General features: G+C 36.5%; 1 protein-coding gene across 3 annotated transcripts in view; it reads right to left on the bottom strand.

Moving 5' to 3' along the window:
* LOC127839033 (ankyrin repeat and LEM domain-containing protein 1-like) overlaps window positions 1-21,757 on the bottom strand; it is a 47,622-nt gene extending 25,865 nt beyond the window's left edge. For 2 of the 3 annotated variants that reach the window (XM_052367170.1, XM_052367171.1), the window contains exons 1-2: window positions 21,537-21,757; window positions 19,369-19,556 (exon numbers count right to left, since the gene is read on the bottom strand). The gene's annotated coding sequence lies outside the window, so the exon portion shown is untranslated. Of the gene's footprint in view, window positions 1-9,186; window positions 9,233-19,368; window positions 19,557-21,536 lie in introns of all 3 variants that reach the window. The other variant, XM_052367169.1, reaches the window with a different exon arrangement.
* Between the last annotated feature and the right edge of the window lie 2,244 nt (window positions 21,758-24,001).

Below are 24,001 nucleotides of genomic sequence, written 5' to 3'. Positions count from 1 at the left end.
AAGTTTGGTCGAGATAAGAGATAAAATGCAGAAGCTTTTCTTTATTACTAAATGGGACTCTGACGTTCCAGGCACACATTTCCTGTTTAATCAACTTTGTGTCTTCAAACATTTCCAGGAAGTTTGATGAAGACTTGATGAAAACTGTCTGAGTACGAGAGCGGAATGAGCGTATTTAGCAATTATTGTATAAATTAAGTGCAATAAATCTGATGAGCCAGGTGGGTATCGGGAATTGTATCACTTGGCTTTCATTGTATGTTAACAACAAATATTTCCAGAAAGTTTGGTGAAAATTCCATGAAAACACTACAACTTGGTGAGCTGAAAGCTTCATGCCAAAAAGTCAATAAGGTCACCCAACAAGAATGTTCCCATAAAACATCCAGTCAAGAAACAGGCTCATGTAATTGTTGATTTGTGATTACCAGTACATTTTAAGGACTTAACTACTTTATCGTTGTCAACTTTATCGTTGTTTAACACTGAGAAATATGGAATACCAATAGAGTAGAATAATTTTTTATTATGAAGATGCCAGTTTGAGGGTTGGGAATACTTTGGTGAAGATCGGATGAAAACTTATTGAATTAGAAAGTGGACACCATGCTAAATGTTTAAAATGCACTGATTGACCCCGTGACCTAGTTTTTGACCCGGCATACCCATGTTCATGTTGGTGAAGGTCGGATGAAAATTACTTGCATTTGAGAGCGGACACCATGCTGAATGTTAAAAATGCACTAAGTGACCCTGTGACCTAGTTTTTGACCCGGTGTAGCGGTCCATTTTTTTCCCCGGCCAGTTTATCCCAGGGCAAAAATTGGCCAAGGCCATTTTTTCCTCACGGAAAATTGGCCAAGGCCATTTTTTCCCCGGGGAAAGATTGGCCTAGGCCGTTTTTTACCCAGGGGAAAAATGGCCCAGGCTAATCATTCCCCCCCTTGGCTAACGCCCCCCCCCCTTCTTAAAGAATTAATTGCAACATGACTGTCGGCCATTTTTTCTCCCCTCGGCCAATCTTCCCCCCTCCCTTCTTAAGAATTTATGGCAAAATGACTCTTGGCCATTTTTTCTCTCCTTGGCAAAGTTTTCCCCCCTACTTAAAGAATTAATTGAAACAGGACTCTTAATCCATGTTCATTACTTGGCCTAGACATCATCTAGATACAACTTCTGACCAAGTTTGGTGAAGATAGAATGAAAACTACTTGAATTAGAGAGCGGACACCATGCTGAATGTTTAAAATGCACTAAGTGACCCCGTGACCTAGTTTTTGGCACGTCACGGCCAATTTTCGACCTTGGCCTAGAGATCATCTAGATACAACTTCTAAGCAAGTTTCATGAAGATCGGATGAAAACTACTTGAATAAGCGAGCGGACACCATGTTCAATATTTAAAACGCTCTAAGTGACCCCGTTACCTAGTTTTTGACCCGGCATGGCCCATCTTCGAACTTGGCCTAGACATCATCTAGATACAACTTCTGACCAAGTTTGTTGAAGATCGTATAAAAACAACTTGAATTCGATCTTGGCAGATCATCTAGATAAAATCAAGTTTGGTAAAGACCCGTCTGTAGATCTGCCATAGTGATTAGCACTTTTCTATGGAATTCTATAGAAAATGATATGGAATTCTATGGAAATCTATGGAATTTGATGGAATTCCATCCATTGGCCAATTTTCCATCTGAAGCTGTTATGGAATTCCATGGAATCTCACCTAATATTCCATGCTTTTCTACGGAATACATGGAAAACACTATGGAAAGTTGGACTTAGCCATTTATTTCAATGGAAATCAGATGGAAAATAACATAGACGTGTTCTTGAATGGAAATCGATGGAAAATAACTTTGAAATATTTTACTGGTTGTCTGAAATGTATTTGTAGTTTAATACATGTATGAATTTATTTGCATCATGTATTTTGTATTTAAAAGAAAATGCAATAAATATTATTATAAATTTGTTCTAGGAATTGGAACAGTTCTGGAACTGTTCCATATTTGTGTTCTAAAACGTATGTTCTGGAATTGTTCCAAAACAGTTTTTTAGAATAAATCCAGAACATTTGTGGAAAATGGCTTAGGACTGAAACTGTTCCAATAATATTCAAGAACCTTTATAGAACATTTCAAGGACAAAATAAGGTCAAGAAATTTCTAAAAATGATTTAAAATGTAGTTATAGAACACATCTAGAACTCTTTAAGAACCACTAAGTTCTACAAAAGTTCTAATGGGGAATAAGAACACATATAGAACACCTTACAATTACAACTAGCCAAATAGACTTCATAGTAGCGACAGCAGCAGCAGCAGTAGTAGTAGTAGTTGTAGAAGTAATAGCTGTATTAGTAGTAGTTGTTGTTGTTGTAGTAGGTGTTGTTGTTGTAGTAATTGATGCAGTAGCAGTAGCAGTTGTGTTTTTTTATATCAGTAGAGGTGGTGGTGGTAGTAGTAGTAGTAGAAGTAGATGTAGTAGCATTAACAGTTGCTGTAGCAATAGTAGTAGCAATAGTAGTAGCAGAAGTAGCAGTAGTAGCAGTTGTTGCAATAGTAGCAGTTGTTGCTGCCGCTGTTGCTGCTGTTGTTGTTGTTGTTGCTGCTGTTGTTGTTGCTGCTGTTATTGTTGCTGTTGGTGTTGTTGTTGCTGTAGTCATGATAAAGTAGTAGTTCTGCAGAAGTAGTAGTAGTAGTAGTAGTAGTAGTTACTTTCAAAGCAATTTCTACAAGTCAAAATTCCTTAACCCTGTCCAAGTGGTATACACACTGTTTTTTCTCAATATCAAACTCAGCCAGTCCAGGTTGTCAAATTACAATCTATCTGATAAGCCCAGTGTGTGCTGTTTATCAGATGTTGGGTATGTTTGCTGCAAATCTATTGGTTTATAACATATAACAGCCTTTTCTAATTGGCTGAATTCAATTACATAAAGTTTACCTGTTAGATTGAAACAATGGAATTAAGACATGGTTGACAATGTACTGGTTTAACTTGTTAGAATAAAGTTAAACAAATTTAACAAACAGTAGAGTTAATTAGTTTTTCCATTAACAACACTTTTCTTAAAATACATACGTCTTTATATCATTTGGAAAGTGACATGAAATGTTGTGAAAGAGTGATACATACAGTGTTTGAGCAGTCTGTCTAGGAATAGAACAACATCTGAAGGTTTGTGATTTTTATTATTTCTAAATATTTCTTTAAATTTAATCTTCTTATGCCATTATTGTAGACCTTTTTATGTGATATTTGAGGTTTTAGTATGGCAAATATTAGTTTAAAAGCAGCTGTCATCCAAATTTTCACTAAGTGGAGTTTGCAGCTTGAAAAAGGAAGTAATAAGACCTATGTGGAGAAATTAATAACGTTGAATGTAGTATCGGAAGTTTATCATGCATGGTTATGGAACTGAGGCTAAGGAAGTTTTGTACTGTGCATGTTAAGCACTCAATGCTCATTAATGGTGTCAATGTTTATTATTATCCCCCGCCATAGGTGGAAGAATATTGTTTTGGAGTTGTCCGTCCATCCTTACATCCGTCCGTCCTTCCATTCGTCCGTAGCCATATCTTGGAAGTGCTTTGGCGGATTTCATTGAAACTTGGTATGAGTATGTAAATGGATAAGAGGATGATGCATGCCAAAATGGCATTGTACACCATTAGTTAATAACAGAGTTATGGCCCTTTGTAGTCTTGAAAAAAATGCTTTTTTGTGTGTCCGAGGCCATATCCTGGAAGTGCTTTGGCGGATTTCATTGAACAAGTATATATATGGATAAGAGGATGATGCACGCCAAATGGCATTGTACACCATCTGTTAAAAACGGAGTTCTGGCCTTTTGTATCTTTAAAAAATGCTTTTTTGAGTGTCAAATATAATACTTTTGTGTCCAGAAGCATATTGGGGGGATATCAATTCAACGAATTTGCTTGTAAATAAAAAAATTAAACCAATGGAATTGTTTTTTAGGTTTCAGTGTGCATTTTCATACCAATAGAATTACACATCATTCTAATTATAGCAATAATAAATGTGTACTAATCATACCAACAAATTAAGTTATGCTTAGTGCTTTGCGATGTATTCATTACGTTTTTAGTTATCTTTCTAAAGACCATTTTACAGCTTAATATTTAAAACAATACTTTAATAACGTTCCCTATACATTTTCATTATGTGCTTTAATTACAATTGACCAGTTGATGGAAGATACTGCAGAGTTTGGCAGGGAAATAATCCAAGACAGCAAAGCGGCTCTTTAGGCGCATTTACCTAGAGGACTTACAGGGCCACAAATTCATGGTAAATATTGTCATGCCCTGGGCTAGATAAGTTATTTAATGTTAACCACCTGAAAGTATTTTGTCGTTTTGGAATCCAATATATTGGTCTAAGTCAGTTACACTTTTCTGGATCCTGGGATAACTTTAAAAGTTCTAAATATTCTTTCATGAAACTTGAAACATGAACAGATGGCAATAAGAACATTATGAACGTCATTTCATTTTGTTCATAATGCAAGAATTGTGGTTGCTATGGCAACTAATATATTTAAAAAACTTAAAATAGTGGAGTTTCACAGCTAGGGGACCATATTGCTTGGCAATCTCTTGTTATAGTTTGAATGTAAATAACTCTTTACTTTAGACATTTTAATGATTTTTATTCTGTAGAGCAGTATACAATGTACAAAAAGGACCCGGAGGCAATGACTAGTGTTCAATAATCTCAAAAGAAAAGGAAAATGGCAGTGGAAGACTTGGAAAAACATTTTTAAAACTAGCCTATGTGTTAAGCCTGGCAGTCTGTGGCTGGTGACATGTTTTATTTTTGGTTACTTCTTGTATAAAAAAGACCAGTTATTTATTTTGTGAATTGTATTTTGTGTTCGTTTTTTGTCTTAATTGAATTGTTTTTTTAAATTTAGGAATTTGAAACTTGGATAATTGAATAAAGTCCGTGTTCAACAGTACTGAGCAGAGTATAATAAATAACAAATTTACAACAGTTGTTAATTTGTTATGTATTATTATTAACTATGCTCAGTATTTGGATACTGGCTCTCTGCATGGGCATTTGTTTTCTAGAAAGTTGGTTTCAGACTTTAATATTTGAAGTTAATCTCGGAACTTTTCTAGAATTGTTCTGGAACACATCGACTAAAACTGAACTTCTGTTATCATACAGAAAGTGTTCTAGAATTATTAAGGAACAGTTGTAGAAGGTTAGAATTATATGGCGTTCTATGGAATTCCACGGCGTTCTATGGAATTCCACGGCATTCTATGGAATTCCACGGCGTCCTATGGAATTCCACGGCGTCCTATGGAATTCCACGGCGTTCTATGGAATTCCACGACATTATATGGAATTCTATACCAGATCAAGTTCCTCTTCTGTTTTGTTTTCACTTTTCCATTGATTGCATGGAATCGTATGGAAAGTTAGTGCCAATACTCCACGGAATTCCATGGAACAATTTCTATAGAATTCCATATGATTCTACGGCAGATCTACAGACGGGCATCGTATGAAAACTACTTGAATTAGAGAGCAGATACCATGATGAATGTTTAAAACGCACTTAGTAACAACATGACCTAGTTTTTGACCAGGCATGACCCATGTTCGAACTTGGCATAGACATCATCTAGGTACAACTTTTGTTCAAGTTTGGTGAAGATCGGATGAAAACTACTTCAATTAGAAAGCGGGCACCATGCTGAATGCAGGCTGTCAAGTGACCTTTTTTCAAAAAGTAGGAAAACATAGGAACTACTTTTGCAAAAAAAAGTAGGAAAAAAGTAGGAACTGTTCCCTCAAAAGTAGAAATACATAATACAAAATCTGTAGACACAGGTCCAGGAAACATAGCTTGAAACAGAGCAGGAGTGCCATCACATATTCTGTATGGATTACCACTTGAAGCTACCTTAAGGGCCTAGAGGATTTCAGCCTTTTGTCCCTGTTCCTTGTGTGATGGATGTACTTGCATACAGATAGATTTATACCCACCACCCTGAGAGCTGCTTGGCTTTGGAGCACTTCCAAACAAATGCTTTTGTGAATTATCATGCATGTATTTCATGTTTTCCTTGTGTATTTGTCCATCTGCATGCCTTATCAGTTGATTAGCACCAGAATTACTACACGAGATGGATTTCATGCAGACAGTACAATATCCTGCAAACTCATTGCCGGTATCTCTCTTGCACCACGATCCAAGTGTTTTTCCACTGTTGTCCAACTTCTCCATCCATGAAGGGTTAAACTTTGTTTTCCCACTAGGCATTTTAGCGCTTATGGTGTATCTATGATAATTAAGCTTCAAGAAAAGCCACCCTGTTAAAGAAGTATAATTAGATGTTGTTCATTTTGGTGTATCATCAAATAAGTGATTAGAGGTCTTCTGTGTATGGATATAAAAAGAGCACCGCATAACGGGTGCCACGCTCGGCTGCGGGTGCAGTTTTGAATAAATGAAAGCTTGACAGATATTTTTTTAGAAGTAACAGTGACCTTGAGCTTGACCTAGTGACCCAAAAAATGGGTGTGGCATGTAGAACTCATCAAGGTGCAGCTACATATGAAGATTCAAAGTTGTTGGTTGAAGCACTTTGATTTTAGAGCCAATGTTCAAAACCTTGACAAAATGTTAAGGTTTTAGCACGACGCGGAGCAGATTATGCAACTGGAGATAGGACCTTATCACCTAACATCTTTTATGACATCATTGATTGGTCAATGAAACAGTTGCACTACATTGTTTATTCCAGTTTCAAATAATGGTTTTTACATCATTGATGACGTCGCGGGAGTGTAATAATGCCGTTTAATACTTTTTACACTACGCTGCAACACCTTGAAGTTACCTCACTAGCTATGGCATCATCAGAAAATGTATCAGAGCATTTAGGCTCTGTGCATTTATCTTTAATTACTAAACATGATGTACCTATGATATCAATAGGACATAATATCCGTTGTCATGTTATACAGAATTAATTACATTATATTTGTAAATAATAAAAACTTGGCAAAGCATCAGTTTTATCTTTTTCAAATACAGTAACTTGTGCAATAAATTCCATATTACATAACCACTTATACAATACATGTATCTCTATATCTCTACATTCCAAACAGCAATATCATGTAAAAATGCATAAGGTTTGTTCAAATTGTTGTCAATGGAAACAAAATAAAACTGGAGTAAACAATGGGTTCCCTCGGCTCTTGCATCACTGGGAACTGTGTAAGCTAGTGAAGTCTGCAGTGTACAAAGCTAAGGAAGTAAACAAGGCACTATTGTTACTTAAAAAAACAACTTTTGTCAATAATTTAAAAAGTTACATAAGAAATAAATATCTATCCTTCCTGAAGAGGTGCTAGCAGACAGTCAGCATGGGTTGTCAGGTCTCATCTAGATGAACGCACCATAACAGGGATACAGTCATGCCATATATTCATTCATCCAGAAAGTTTACTAAACAAACTCTTTAAAAACTCTCCATTGAAAATTAAAAAATAGGAATAGTAGGAAGATTTGGTAAAAAATAGGAAAAAGTTAGATCATGATGAAAAAGTAGGAAAAAGTATGACCGCTTGACAGCCTGTGAATGTTTAAAACGCTTTACGTGACCCCGTGACCTAGTTTTTGACCCGGCATTATCCATCTTCGAACTTGGCCTAGACATCATCTAAATACAACTTTTGATCAAGTTAGGTGAAGCTCGGATGAAAAATACTTCAATTAGCGCGCGGACACCATGCTAAATCCTTGAACTGCACTAAATGACCCCGTGACCTAGCATTTACCCGGCATGATCCATATTCGAACTTGACCTAGATATTGTCTAGATACAACTTCTGACCAAGTTTGGTGAAGATCGGATGAAAACTATTTGAATTAGAGAGCGGACACAGCTGTGGACGCCGCCGTCCGCCCCAATCCGCCGCCGCCCGCACGCCGCCGCCGCGGCCAAGGGTGATCTTATAATACGTCCCATTTTGAAAACGGGCCTATAAAAATCAGATAAATTGCTGAAAATCCACAGGTTTTAACTAAAACAAGAGCTGTCAGAAGACAGCGCTCTCGACTATTCGAGTGCTTGACAGTAATACGTAAGCCATCATGGGGAAATTGTTCATATTCAATAAGGTCAAGGTAATATAGTCATATTCTATGTGGAAGAGGACCTTAATTGAAACATATTGATCACTTATGTTTTAAAGAAGTTGTACTATTTAGTATTTAGACAATTCTGAGATCAGGTATATTTTCCACAATCTATTGAACATGTGTAAAGACATGGTCGGTTGGAGGGTACTTCAAAAATAAAATAAATATTTGTGGTTTTTTTTTAACATGTTAAAAAAAATCTTTTTGGGTGGGGAGGTGAGGGGGGTTGGGGGGATGGAGAGGGGGGTATAATGTGCGTATGTGGTCATTTATTAGATGATATTTTAAAAATAAGAAACAAAAGAAAAAAAAACAAGGGCTTTTGTAAAACATGCATGCCCCCCATATGGGCTGTCAGTTGTAGTGGCAGCCATTGTGTGAATACGTTTTTTGTCACTGTGACCTTGACCTTTGACCTAGTGACCTGAAAATCAATAGGGGTCATCTGCCAGTCATGATCAATGTACCTATGAAGTTTCATGATCCTATGCCTAATTATTCTTCAGTAATCATCAGGAAACCATTTTACTGTTTCGAGTCACTGTGACCTTGACCTTTGACCTAGTGACCTGAAAATCGATAGAGGTCATCTGCCAGTCATGATCAATGTTCCTATGAAGTTTCATGATCCTAGGCGTAAGCATTCTTAAGTTATCATCCGGAAACCATATTACTGTTTCGAGTCACTGTGACCTTGACATTTGACCTAGTGACCTGAAAATCAATAGGGGTCATCTGCCAGTCATGATCAATGTACCTATGAAGTTTCATGATCCTAGGCGTTAGCATTCTTAAGTTATCATCCGGAAACCATTTTACTATTTCGAGTCACTGTGACCTTGACCTTTGACCTAGCGACCTGAAAATCAAGCCCTGTTTTCCCAGAACGAGGTCCCATGCCATGATGCCATGTGCCAGGCCCCTGTACTGATTGCCCCCTGATACTGAGTGATGAATGTGGCGATACTACTGCTGATTCTAACCATCATCCTCTTCATCCTCACCACCCTCCTCCTCCTCCTCTCCCTCCTGAAACAGGGTTTTCATCATGGTTTTTATTTTAGAAATTCTCAAGTTAACAGCATCAATATAATAATGTTTACTTATATATTTGCTGAACCAGCACAAGGGATATGAGCCTAATATCAGGAACATACTTAAGTCAATGTTCAGACTCAACTCAGAGTTAGTTTTTTTTTAAACATTTTATAAAAGGGTTTGATCATCATGCTTTATTTGGAGTTCACAGAAGTTTTTTATATTTAGTTTTGAGCCTGAATCAACCCTGAATTTGTGGAGGAATGTGTACATATTCTTATAGCCGAGATCTGAGATTGTTTTTGGGCTGACAATCATTTTGAATAATCAGTACATCCAGCTGAGCAGAAACTCATATCTCATGTTCTGAGTTGAGCTCAAAAATTGGTAATTTTCATGATACTGTGCCTTAAATTGATTACTGGTAAAATACGTACATAACAAAATGGTATGGGGTTCTCAGAAACTTGTTCTCATCTCTACAATCAGTGAGAGAGTTCAATAATTTCATCACATGCATACCAATTAGTTCTTGTCTAAACGGGATAAACCACTTCATCTCAACTTGTCAAAGTCTTCATAAAATTGTCAAATGCTTCAAAATGACTCGGTGCATAGAGAAAAGAAGATAACGACACAATCAGACATGTAAACACAATTTGTTGAAGTAGTTTTTGACTTCACTACCTGTTTTATATGATTGCAGTTTATGGTGTTTTCTTAACCCTTCAAAATTCAAATACACACTTTGAAGTGTTTGTATTTCCTTTGGCAATCAAATTAAATTGAAGACATTTTTTAATACTAGACTTAAGTTTTAAAGCCTTCATTTTCAACCTGAAGATACTGGTGAGCAGCACACAGCATGAAACCTGAACAGCCGGCAAGTAACATGGAGGTTTGGTTTTATGCTGGTTGCTTATAACCCTATTCACTTTGCAAGGGTTATATTCTGACAGAACAAAAATTGCATGGTGTTCTCAGAAACTTGTTTTCATCTCTACTGTCAGTGAGAGAGTTCAATAATTTCATCACATGCACACCAATTAGTTCTGTCTTGTGATCCTTTTTCAAACACTATATGTCTTTATCAGATAACAACTCCATCTTAACTTGCTCAAATCTTACCAAAATTTTCAAAACGCTTCAAAATGACTTTGTGCATGGATACTCATTAATGTGGAGTTTCAACCACAGTGCTCCAGCTAGGTCTAAATGGAAGGGCGCAGCACACTACCGACCCAATGACCCAATGACTCAATGTCCCACACTGCCCTTTTTTATCTGATCAAGTTTTGTTCAGCAAATTTTATTTGTAATTCCAATCAATTCTATGAATTGACATAAAACTAGAGGGCCATGGTGGCCCTGTATCGCTCCACTGTTTTTATGCGAAAAAGCGTGCAATGCGCATGGGTTGAAATGTACTTAAGCATGTGACTTTCTCTTTCTATCCATCGTCCCACTGGGCGCTTAAAGTTGGAAGGGTGAGCATTTTTATATATGGAAAACGTTACTACGGTGTTAACTAAACAGACTAAAAAGCCCGGGAATTGTCGCACAGGTCCTTTGCTTATAACGTAGGAACATTTATCTCTCCAAAATATATTGTCGTTCTTTCTATTTCACATATTTTTAGATGCTGAAGATCAAATCTACGCAAGTTCTACAAGATTAATGAAAGTTCCATCATTCAATCATGAATCTTTTTCCAAAATTCCAAAAAGTGTTTGTAGGTTTCAAAGTTTCTGTTACTTATATAGTTCATGACATATGCAAAATGCCTAATGACGTAGATCACCTGAACTTTACTTCATTCTTGAGGCATAAGTGAGTGTAGCAGGATTGTTAACGTGGTGAAGAAATTGTTTATTGTACAAAGAAGATATTTTCCCGAGGAAACATAAAGTTACGAGTTTTTCAGGTTCATGAGGTGCCGAAAGGCAGTAGGAATTATAACTTTGTAGAGGTTGTTTGTTAAACAAAGTAAATGTTTACGAGACAAAAAATTGAATTATAATTCATCAAGATGTTGCGATCATGGCAACACTACTTGCATATGGCTTGAGGTTTAAAGAGATATCATGAGACAAAGAGACAAACAATTAGCTTGACCTAACTTTCCTTTACTTTTTCCATCTGACGTTGGTTACCTGTCATGTTTGTTTTTGAAAATACATGGATTGCCATATATTGAAATAAGGTATCTGACCTATTCTCTGATAGGTTGCTAGTAATAGACTTAGCGGCAGTCATGTTATAAACAAGGGAATTGTTCACGGCATCGGTAGAATATACTTTTAATAGATACATCTTTTTTATGTTGGATTCTCCTTACTTTTTTGCTTCTGAATATTTAAATCACTTAATTTCAATGTAACAATTTGTTGTTAAGTTTATCTTGAACAAATATTTTTTGCAATCTGTTAATAAATCATAAAATGTCATTAAAAATTTTTTTGATAAATATTATAAAACAAGAATTTTGAGAATGTTAACATAAATGAATAATACTAACCATTTGGTGAAAACAAACAATACAATTTTTTTATAAAATGTTATATACGAACAAGGTTAATGTACTAAACATAAACAAACACACTTGAGTGTTCTTTTTGTGTTAATGATGTATTAAACTGAGTTAAATTAATATATTTAATTTGTTTACCTTTCAATATCTTGCATTTCACATCTTTAGTTCAATGCTATTTCAATTAACTGAACAGCGTGACAAACATAATAAAGCAGAATATGCATATGAAACTGATTATACACAGATCCACTATCATATAAATCAAATCATGTTTGTCTATTTCCATGTTTGAAAAATCCTCTTCTAAATTGTTTTACTTCGCGAGTAGACTCAACTCCAATTTGCAAACAGAAACACTGGTTTCCGTGACACAAATTCACTGTGCACATTTCTAAACAAAATATGTGTTTCTTGTATCTAAAACGTAGTCTTTTTCGTTGACAAACACATTTCATTATTCCTATCAAACTATATGATGTCAGTCGTTAATTCGATTGATATTTGTCATTTCAGTAATCTTAATTTTCACTTCACAACGGCGCCATTTTCATACGAAATACCAAATACATTTTAAGAAACCGATTTTAATTGGAAGATTGGGAAACGATCAGCCAATTATATCGTTCGTTTTAAAAATGCTTAGGAAGAATCTACCAGTGTAAAATGCGGAGAGATTTCGCGGGTCGCGGATATATTTAGCGTATTTTCATTTTTGTGACCCCCGGCACCGGACAAAAATATTTTGGGCCTTACATTGTCCACAACAAATTGCGAATTCAATGAAATACTGCCCTTCAGTATTATAATCTTTATTACCCGGTAATATAGTGAAGGTTTTGCCAGGTGTAGATTATCTGAGCCTTGTTCTGGGTAAACTGAATTTAATGCATGTGCATAGTGTTGTCATAGATTAGCCTGTGCAGTCTGCACATCTAAACGGTGACAACACTTTCTACCCAAACTAAAATTTTGTTTAGAAGAGACATCCTTTAAATGAAAACTTCTATAAACGCAGAAGGTATGGTCCATGGGTATTGCACAGGCTTATATGGGATGCCAATTTACTAACATGTAATATTAATCACAGTTTCCCAGAAAAAGGCAAAATTTAAGTGAAAGGCAAAGCAATACCCCAGGTTTTATCATTTTTTCGTTGTTACCAGATAGTTCTGTAGAGGGTTGGGCACTTCCCAGATAGTACTGTAGAGGGTTGGGCACTTCCCATATAGTACTGTAGAGGGTTGGGCCCTTACCAGATAGTACAGTAGAGGGTTGGGCCCTTACCAGATAGTTCTGTAGAGGGCTGGGTTCTTACCAGATAGTTCTGTAGAGGGTTGGGCCCTTACCAGATAGTACTGTAGAGTGTTGGGCCTTTACCAGATAGTACAGTAGAGGGTTGGGTTCTTACCAGATAGTTCTTTAGAGGGTTAGGTCCTTACCAGATAGTACTGTAGAGGGTTGGGCCGTTACCAGATAGTTCTGTAGAGGGTTGGGTCCTTACCAGATAGTTCTGTAGAGGGTTGGGCCCTTACCAGATAGTTCTGTAGAGGGTTGGGCCCTTACCAGATAGTTCTGTAGAGGGTTGGGCCCTTACCAGATAGTACTGTAGTTGGTTTGGCCCTTACCAGATAGTACTGTAGAGTGTTGGGAACTTACCAGATAGTACTGTAGTGGGTTGGGCTTTTTCCAGATAGTTCTGTAGAGGGTTGGGTCCTTACCAGATAGTTCTGTATAAGGTTGAGTTCTTACCAGATAGTTCTGTAGAGGGTTGGGCCCTTACCAGATAGTTCTGTAGAGGGTTGGGAACTTACCAGATAGTACACTGGATTGAATTTAAAGAACACTACCTTTGAACAACAGGAGGTGTGTTTGTCAGAAACAAAATGCCCCATACTGCGCTGCTTTGAAGCCATATATTTGACCTTTGACCTTGAAGGATGACCTTAAAAATGTGCAGCAACTTGAGATACACATGCATGCCAAATATCAGGTTGCTATCTTCAATGTTCCAAAAGTTATGGGCAATGTTAAAGTTTTCGAACGGACAGACAGACTAAAATTGGTTAAACATAGATGTAGCAGGTTGTCTCCCATTTAGCAGAATATTATTCTGATTCATGAATGTTACCAAACCATTTTATAAGCAGATTTATTTTGTAATGAATTATGTAGCAACTAACAAACAAGAGGGCCAAGATGGCCCTAGTTCGCTCACCTGAGAGGAGTCGGTTCATTCAATCTTTACCAAATGTCAAACTTGACGTAGATATTGTCCAGACAAACATCCTGGTCAAGTTTCATCATTATTTCATCTGCAAGTCATGATCAATGTACCTATGAAGTTTCATGATCCTAGGCGTAAGCATTCTTGAGTTATCATCCGGAAACCATTTTTCTAAGTTGAGTCACCGCAGGCTTTCTACTGCCTCTCCACAAAAAACTAGGGCAAAAGTAGGGGAAGATTTTAGCAAAAAGTAGGGCAAAGTAGGAGTTTTTACTGTTAAAAAGTAGGGCTAAAAAAGAAAATAATTACCATTTTTCAGCTGGAATTACCGTTAAATTGATACATATCCTAGTCCATCTGATGCTGTGAGAATGCCTTGTACTGCCCATCCTTGAAATACAGGCACCTGAAATTTGTATTTCTCATTTAGCATCCATTTACACAATGGAATAAAATAATGAACATAACATTCAAAACATACACTGTTAGTCTTATAAAGCAAAGTACAAAAGCCCTTAGTATTAACCCTTTCCTCCATGAATATGCACCAAACTTCACCCACTATGAATATATAAGTATTCTTGCACTAGTACTAAAACAAAGAATTTTCTAACCACAGGCAATATTGAAGAATTATTTTTTTTATTATAATTGTATAAGCAAAATATACTGTACTGCTTAAGTGCAACATAATTATAAGAAGGTATGATTGTCAAAATTTACAACCACAAAAAAATGCAGCAAGTCCATAAGTACATGGGTGAAAGTTGAACATTCCCAAAATACTGAAAACAAGGGACAAAATTGTCACAAAACCAGGTTTTCATTGTGAAAAAAAAATCTGATAAAGGGAGAAAACTCAAACTGAACTTTTGAAATGACCAAAAAAAATTAACCCCCTTTGTAAGTTTTTTTTTTTTTTTAAATCTATTTTTAGTCGTGGCGACCTTGACATTGGAGATATTGACGTGATTCTTTCGTGGGACACACCGTCCCATGATGGTGAACAAATGTGCCAAATGATTTTAAAATCTCACAATGAATGACATAGTTATGGCCAGGACAAGCTCATTTATGGCCATTTTTGACCTTTGAACTCAAAGTGTGACCTTGACCTTGGAGATATCGACGTAATTATTTCGCGCGACACACCGTCCAATGATGGTGAACAAATGTGCCAAATGATTTTAAAATCTGACGATGAACGACATAGTTATGGCTCGGACAAGCTCATTTATGGCCATTTTTGACCTTTGAACTCAAAGTGTGACCTTGACCTTGGAGATATCGACGTTATTATTTCGCGCGACACACCGTCCAATGATGGTGAACAAATGTGCCAAATGATTTTAAAATCTGACAATGAACGACATAGTTATGGCCCGGACAAGCTTATTCCTGCCAGCCCGCCAGCCAGCCCGCCAGCCAGCCAGCCCGCCAGCCAGCCCGCCCGCATTCGCCAATCTAATAACCAGTTTTTTCCTTCGGAAAACCTGGTTAATAAAATCTGATGGCCTGGGGGCCGATAAGGCCCCCAGTTGGTCCAGGGCAAGTGCCCTGGCCAGGGGTACAGAGGCCCCCGGAAGCTCCTGCATTTTAGCTTATTTGAAACAAACTACAAATGCCATGGTGTTAATCAAATTCTAATCAATTTATTAATTTTAAAGTAGATGTGTGTCCATAAGACACAGATGCCCCCACAATTTGGCTCTGTCACAAAGATTTCTATCGTTTGCTAAATTAGGGGCCATAACTCCGTATTTAGATATCTAATACACTTGCATCAAAATACTCAGGTATACAAGTTCTCATGCTGACAACTATTCACAGAAAGATGGCTCTTGCAGTTATGCTTTTGAGTTATGTGCGACACAAACTTTGGGCTATGGACAGCCAGATGAACGGACAGACAATGGCAAATCACCCCCTCCCTTTTTTGTGGGGTCATACAAAATTATTTGCGATTAATATGATAGTTAAGAAAAGCAAGCGTTACATATAAACTTAAATGTATTGTGTAAGAAAGGAAAGCAGAATCTGTAATTACGAATTTAACCCATAAGGTTTAAAACACAGCGTGGCAATTGTGGGTTCCCTCAGCTAGTAGCGTCATTGGGAAAAAAAGAAACTTGACAGAGTAAAGTCTAGATGAAGCGTACATCTGTCACCTCTATTTCAAGAAGCACATACTAGTATGTCATGATTAAATATAACATACGTTTATTTTCACAGTGTAAAAAGATACTATCTTACCTAAAGACCAGTATGTCTGTACTGACTAGCCAAGGAACCATGGTGCTTTCAAGGATGGACATCACCAGGTGATCCCCCAAAACATCTGAACTGTACTCATTACAAAAGATTCATAATGAATGGAAATCCTGCAAAATATCTAAAAAAGAATCATGTAAGCCTTCATTTTACTTTTTTTTATTATACTTGCAAAATGAAAAAGTAGGGATAATAGGGCTATTTTTGAAAAAAGTAGGGAAAAGTAGGGTTAAGAAAAAAAAGTAGGGAAAAGTAGGAAAAAGTAGGAAAAGTAGGGGCCAGTAGAAAGCCTGTCACCGTGACCTTGACAGCCATTGTGTGAATACGTTTTTTGGCACTGTGACCTTGACCTTTGACCTAATGACCTGATAATCAATAGGGGTCATCTGCGAGTCATGATCAATATACCTATGAAGTTGCATGAACCTAGGCATAAGCGTTGTTGAGTTATCATCCAGAAACCATTTTACTATTTCAGGTCACCGTGACCTTGAGCTTTGACCTAGTGACCTGAAAATCAATAGGGGTCATTTTCGAGTCATGATCAATGTACCTATGAAGTTTCATGATCCTAGACATAAGCGTTTTTGAGTTATCATCCGGAAACCATTTTACTATTTCGGGTCACCATGACCTTGACCTTTGACCTAGTGACCTGAAAATCAACAGGGGTCATCTACGAGTCATGATCAATGTACCTATGAAGTTTCATGATCATAGGCCTAAGCGTTCTTGAGATATCATCCCGAAACCATTTTACTATTTCGGGTCACCGTGACCTTGACCTTTGACCTAGTGACCTCAAAATTAATAGGGGTCATCTGCGAGTCATGATCAATCTACCCATGAAGTTTCATGATCCTAGGCGTATGCGTTCTTGAGTTATCATTCAAAAACCATTTTACTATTTCGGGTCACCGTGACCTTGACCTTTGACCTAGTGACCTCAAAATCAATAGGGGTCATCTGCGAGTCATGATCAATGTACCTATGAAGTTTCATGATCCTAGGCCAGGGGTTCTGAAATATGCTGTCCGAGTTGGCCGAGTCGTCAATTTACCCTTCCGGGCAAGCAGTTTTTGAAAGCTGGCTTGTCCGCGGACAAGTAAAATTTCCGTGGTAAAATTTGTTTCAAGAACGAAACTTCAATACTTTTCGGGAAAAAAAACGAAGTTTATATAAATAGCTTATGATTAATCTGCGGACTAGCACACTTTTTTAACTGGAGGTATGTTATTTTCCGATAATAATTATTTAATGTGGTAAACCAGTCCACGAGTATATATAGCAACAGCCAATCACGCATAAGAAAACAATTTTAATCAGGGATCTATGTCCCTGTTTTAATAGAGAAACCAGCACACATGTGTATAGCAACAGCCAATCACGCATAAGAATTTTAAGATAACACTTTTCGTACATTACAAATGGCCGCATACATGTTCTAACGACCTGCATTCGATTTTTATATAATAAAACCACTTCAACGTCTAGCCATGACGCTAATCAGACCAATGATAAAATCAGTTCGGCGTCGGAAAAGAAGAGAAAAGCCAAGTATGAATATGATGAACACACGACGCCAAGCGGAAACGAGAATTTTTTTAGTATTGGCTAATTGATTTTCCTTGGCTTGTAACGTTGCCGATGTGTGTAAATGTAAACTTCGTAAGGAGTTTCCTTTATTAGCGGATAATTATATACTTATAATTAACGGAGATTATTTTATTTCAAGTGAATTGTCTAGTCATGTTGAGATTATTAAATATCCGAGATGGTATCATGTTAGTCGAACTTGTTGACGCTCACAAATATTAAGCTACTTTTTATATTGGTAATATTTGGAGTTCCAAAGAATTTAGCCCACATAAAAAGTATCTCTAAATTCTTTGCGCGTCTTATAAATAAGACTAGTATCATGTGTGACTTAAACGTGATCTTATTATATGCACATCTTGCTTGTATTTTTTGTTCAATTTTCTAGTTAACTATGTTTATAATTTAAAATAGAAGTTAACAAAAGTGTATGCTTGTATTATTTGCTTAATTAGTATGACCTTTTCCTTTATCTATCTTAAAAGTACGGACAAGTACTTCTTTGGTACGGACAAGTGAATTTGTGGGTCCAACTTGTCCGTGGACAATTAGACTCTTAAAATATTTCAGAACCCCTGTAGGCCCAAGCGTTCTTGAGTTATCGTCTGACAACCACCTGGTGGACGGACCGACCGACAGACCGACAGACATGAGCAAAGCAATATACCCCCTCTTCTTCGAAGGGGGGCATAAAAAGGCTATGTGCAAACAGCGTAAAACCAGAACAGCCTGCGAGTAACTCATCAGTATCTAAGGGTGTGAAATGAGACCTTTAGAATTTGAATCTAGTAAGAAAAGTCTGTAATTAAATGTATCTTTCTAAGGGACTGTGTCAAAGTGCGTTTCTAAGTGGTAAAGGGTTAAATGTAACAGTTTAAATCTCATTTAAAGAAGCATTTTAATGTGAATAGAAGAAAATGATTAATAACTCAGGGTTGTTGTTTTTGAGTCATCTGAGAAATGGACTCTTCATAGTCTTGATAGCCATATATCAATATTAATACTGGCTCTTTATGTTTCTTGTAGTAAGTTTTGAAAACAATGAAATTTTTAGAAACTGTAAAACTGAACAGATTTATTCATGTTTATGTAGTATACTAAATTGATACATTGAATGGAAAAGTTGTTTTTTGTTAAAATGCAATATTATGATATGTACAAGGAAGAGGAAGGAATGCAAAAATGTTAAAGATAATTCATCCATACATGAAAAGTAAACGCCTGGAAAAAAAATACAGATAAACATAAACAACTAGAAACTGCGTGGATCGAGTTTTATTACCGCAATTCATTTATATTTGCTTGCATAAAATTGTGTAGTTTGCAAAAGTGACTTTTTGGTGGACATGAAAATTTGTAGATGTCTGATTTTGGAGAAAAAACGACAGGAATTTGAATTATCGAATGTGTTTGTGTTAAACTTGTGGATCAGTCAACCCATGTACATTTAATACATGAACACTAATTTCCAAAGAATAATAATGATCTTTCAGTGCTACTTACTTCCTTTCCGACGTAGCTCTTAGCTGGAAAGTTGGAGAAGACAACCTTCTCCGCTGGAACCAACGTAGGCTTGAATTTGAGGAAGTATGCAACGTACGCCATAATGCTGATATGGTCAACTTCAGGGTCGCACAGCTCTTTGGCTCCGAGAATCTGCTCAATGTGGAGTACGCGAGCCACGTCCAGCGCTGAAGAAAAATGGTTGTAACGTATGAACCTATGAAAATATGGGGCTTCTAATCCATGTGCGGGAAATGTTATCTCAGATAAGCCTGTGCAGGGACAACATTTTCTGCCTACACTGGATTGAATTTAAAGAACACTACCTTTGAACAACAAGAGGTGTGTTTGTCAGAAACACAATGCCCTATACTGTGCCGCTTTGAAAACATATATTTGACCTTTGACCTTAAAGAATGACCTGAAAAATGTGCAGCAACTTGAGATACACATGCATGCCAAATATCAGCACCCGATTGTATAAACAGTTAAACCGGCGGTTAAACACATACCAGCGGTTAAAAGTCAGTAACTTGTTGGTTACTGGTCGGTAAGCGTTTGTATAAAATTTGGTTAGTTAAACCGATCGGTTAAAACCCAGTTAAAACATAACCTGCTTCCCTAGGTGGGTAAGTACAAGTAACCGAGAGGTAACCTACACAAAATGGCTGCTGCGCGCGACATTATAAAAGCTAACCATCGACGACCTTCACAATTTGGACGAGTAAACAACAAATTGCAGCGACTGACACTTTATTTGACTTAATTTACAGGGTAATACGATTTCCGACTTCGGACGACAAATTTAAGGACGCACAGAACGTGTTTTTATATTCTGTTATGGGTATGCCGTATGTGATCCGATGCATCAACGGCGCCCATGTTAAAATCATTTCTCCGAGAACAGGGAACGACAAAAGTACAAACAAAAAACAAAACTCGTTTGAACTAGTATCTTACCTTTAATAATCCTTTAAAATCCATAAATAATCCATTTAATTCAATAATTGACGATTTTGCATCTAGGGTCTTTAATAATTATTTTAGCATAGTTAAATAAAGACCCTTATGCCATCCTATCACTAGTCTATATTCAAATGAGTTTAATAACTCAATAAACTTTCTTCTTCGTCGCATGTACTCTATGTACATTACTGCTGTTAAAATTAGCCGGAGCAGTTTATCAAATGAGCCTTGTTCTGAGAAAATTGGGCTTAATGCATGTGCATAAAGTGTCATCCCAGATTAGCCTGTGCAGTACGCACAGGCTAATCAGGGACGACACTTTCCGCCTAAACTTGATTTTCGATAAGGAGGGACTTCCTGCAAACTAAAAATACCAGAAAAGCGGAAAGTGTCGTCCCTGAATAGCCTTAGTGGACTGCACAGTCTAATTTGGGACGACATTTTACGCACATGCATTAAGCCAAGATTTCTCAGAACGGGGTTCAAATAATAGCCGTTGGTGAACTCAGTTGCATTTGCAGATTTCTGCATACAAAGATATATTTAAACTTGAACAATGTGTTTAATTTGTCTATGGTAAATTCTCTTATTGTACAAGAGAATAATTTAATATGTTAATAAACAAAGAATGGAAAACATCCCATTACACAACAGATAAATGAATGCATTATACCCGTGTACAAAATGGGACATTCCGAATTCCAGTGCGGTGCTATTTTTAACATCTTATACTTTACACATCTCTATGCCTAACGTGAATTAAATCGGAAAGCAAATAGTGCAGATTTTTTATGAATTGTGCGATATTTGTATGGCTTGTTGCACATTCTAAAATGTACAAGTATATGCACGGATTATAAACAATGCACATTGAACAAAATAAGGAAAATGTGATAAATTGACAATTCAAATGTCATTATGCAGTACATTTACATGTGAAATAAGTCGCGTTTATAATAAATCGTCAAAAAGACTCCCACTTTTCTCAACTGCAATATGCAATATTGGACTACAGACAGAGTGATTTTCTGATGTAATTTTAAGTTAATGATATACTCAGCTTGTGCTTTGAATGTGTAAAAACCGTTATTTTGCGAAAGATATTATTTCCCGTATTATTTTATAACGCAGTCATGAAAACGGGATATAAGACAAATTAAAAGAATAGGCTAGCATGTTACGACGACCATGTATATGCATACTTTTTATGTTACATCTAGAACAACTAGAAGAATAGACGTCTTTGTAAGCACTCTCTTGCAGTTTGGAAGCACCAGGGATTCCGCTAATGATGCAAATCCCGACATCATTATCAATTTGTCCCTGGTCATTTTGATGAACTCATAGTTAAAATGTACACTTTATTTTATTGTGAATTCATTTGTAAATGAATTTGATAAAAAATAATACATGTCGCTGTTAAATAGCGTGACACTTTGCGCGAAAATTACGTCATTAGAAATGCATTGTGGGAATGTTTGGTAAAAGTTACCGGTGGTTAAATTCCACTATGCGCGGTTAGGTTACTTTGCGGTATATCGTATTTATACAATCGAGTTACCTTGAAGGTTACTAAACCTGAATAACCGCAAACTTACCGAGGTTTGAATGTTACCGAGCGGTAACTTTAACCAGCGTTTATACACTCGGGTGCAGGTTGCTATCTTCAATGTTCCAAAAGTTATGGGCAATGTTAAAGTTTTCGAACGGACAGACAGACTAAAATTGGTTAAACATAGATGTAGCAGGTTGTCTCCCATTTAGCAGAATATTATTCTGATTCATGAATGTTACCAAACCATTTTAAAAGCAGATTTGTTTTGTAATGAATTATGTAGTAACTAACAAAAAAATAAACAAGAGAGAAGGAATAACAAATCAGCATACATGAAATAGAGTGAAGCGTGTATTTGCCATATGCGGCCAGCGTTGCTCCAGAGCAGCCTGCGCAGTCATGCAAGGTCTCGTGGTCTCATTGGCGTACAGTGTAGCTCCTGGCAAGACCAAACGAATGCGTTAATTGGTTTCGAGCTACATATGTCGAATAAGACCCATTTTCGCATGACGCGGATCAAATAATACTCAGTACGTTTGTGTACTCGAATAAAGCCAATGCCATAGTTAAGTATAGCACATCACTTTTGTGTTATCGCAACTTCGAAAGTCAACTATTATAAATATAAATAAGTTGCATTTATATATCATCATGATAGTTCTCCTGTTCCTTTTCCTAATTATCCTCAATTTCAGCAGTGTCATGATTATCAATATCACCATCATTAGCAGCAGTACCAACATCAGCAGCAGTACCAGCATCAGTGGCATGTCACTGCATTTCAGTATTATTTTAACCACAATTGCATCATACTCCTGTGATCAATATCATACTATTGCGTAATTTAATCAAAGTACTGACAGTACTGGTGTGACGATGCTTTTGAAGAGGATTGATATAAAAGCATCTATTTAAGTTTATCTACATCACCACAATTGTGTATGTGGGTACGAACATTTTGGGTAGGAAAAAAAATGGGTAGGAAAAATTTTTTGGGTAAGAGCAAAAATTTGGGTACGAAAATAAATTGGGAACGAAAAATGTAGGGTAGGAAAAAAAATTGGGGGTACGAGGAAGTAGTATCCGTGGGGAACTTGATCCATTCAGTGAAACTGGGAGGCGGGTTACAGTCTCGATCAAATATAACAAGACACATCTTTAAAAAGATATTCGACGTGTATTTTCTGTACCACTAATCTTAAAAAAAACGTTCTGTTACAGTTATACGTTTGTGGGTTATAACATTACGTTTCAGCATATAAATTCAAAACTTGACATGCTCTTTAATTACACCATGCTCTTTAATTTCACATGTATATCATACCAAACTTTATATTTCGTTGTTTCCTTTCCTAAGTTAATGATGCTATGTGTACGGACGTGATTTCGAATGCCCATATGCATGAACATATATTTTTTTCTCTTTTGATTATTGTTTTTTTTCTTTCTCTAATTCAATAAGCTTAGGCATGTTTGTTCGTTAAGTACGCCAATAATTTCATGATGATTCCCGAAAGTAGGTATGAGCACATAGTCGTAAGAGCACGTGAATACGTGAGTTCGCCCATGAACAAATGGTAAGGTTAACTAAATGTCCGCGATATGACCTTATATGTGTTTAAAACAGCAAACATATCCAACAAACGAATGAATTATCAAACATAGTATGTGCACTGATGTGGCTCTGTAATTTCTGTTTTAAAAGTTTATTAAATATGCAAAATGAGAAAGCAACAAGAGCGAGTTTCACAGATGTTATTTGGCTATTATGCTGTTTATATACCATAGTCGCTACAACGTTTACAAATGGCAGGTTCGAAATAATTCGTTTTATTTATTCTTATGATCGCGTTGAAAGTTAATTATACACGTTTTAATTCGCAATTTATTAACTGAATCGCGACAAATGTCAAATACAATACAGACAATGCATAGTTGTTTCATTGATCTATAAACATATAATGGATTTAATATAACTGATTTTAAATTAACGTTTTCAAACTATTATTAAATCTTTTTCCCAGAATATGCTGTCCTATTTATAGCTGAGCTTCCTATACCTTTATCAATGATAATCAGCGAGGTACGCCGATTAGAAAATTCGAGCTATCT

Source organism: Dreissena polymorpha, chromosome 7 (genome assembly GCF_020536995.1).
Source record: "Dreissena polymorpha isolate Duluth1 chromosome 7, UMN_Dpol_1.0, whole genome shotgun sequence".
In the NCBI taxonomy this organism is placed as follows: Eukaryota; Metazoa; Mollusca; class Bivalvia; order Myida; family Dreissenidae; genus Dreissena; species Dreissena polymorpha.
The sequence above is the reverse complement of the archived record's forward strand: the minus strand, read 5'-3'. Positions and strand labels throughout refer to the sequence as shown.